This window comes from Bison bison, unplaced genomic scaffold, assembly GCF_000754665.1.
Source record: "Bison bison bison isolate TAMUID 2011002044 unplaced genomic scaffold, Bison_UMD1.0 scf7180017857344, whole genome shotgun sequence".
Taxonomy (NCBI): Eukaryota; Metazoa; Chordata; class Mammalia; order Artiodactyla; family Bovidae; genus Bison; species Bison bison.
This window is the reverse complement of record NW_011487917.1, coordinates 1-453: the sequence shown is the minus strand read 5'-3', so window position 1 is coordinate 453 and position 453 is coordinate 1.

The window sequence follows — 453 nt, the reverse complement described above, 5'->3', positions numbered from 1 at the left end:
CCCCAAAATAGCCAAAGACAGCATTAAGTCATGTCCAACTCTTGCAACCCCATGGACTGTAGCCTGCCAGGCTTCTCTGTCCATGGGATTCTCCAGGCAATAATACTGGGGTGGGTTGCCATTTCCTTTTCCAGGGGATCTTCCCAACCCAGGAATCGAACCCAGGTCTCCAGCATTGCAGGCAGATTCTTTACTGACTGAGCTATGTGGGAAGCCCCCAAAATAGCCAAAGCGATAGAAATGTACAAAACTGGAGGCATCATACTCCCTGATTTGAGACTATATTTCAAACCTATAGTAATCAAAACAGGATGAAAACTATACTTTCAGGGATCATTTCTGTCGTTTGTTACTAGAGAAGTTTCTCTGAATGTGTGGACTACCCAAAACCACAAGAAGGAGGCACAGCAGTCTCTCCTGAATATGAAGCCAGCTGTTGGTGTTGCTCCTGCA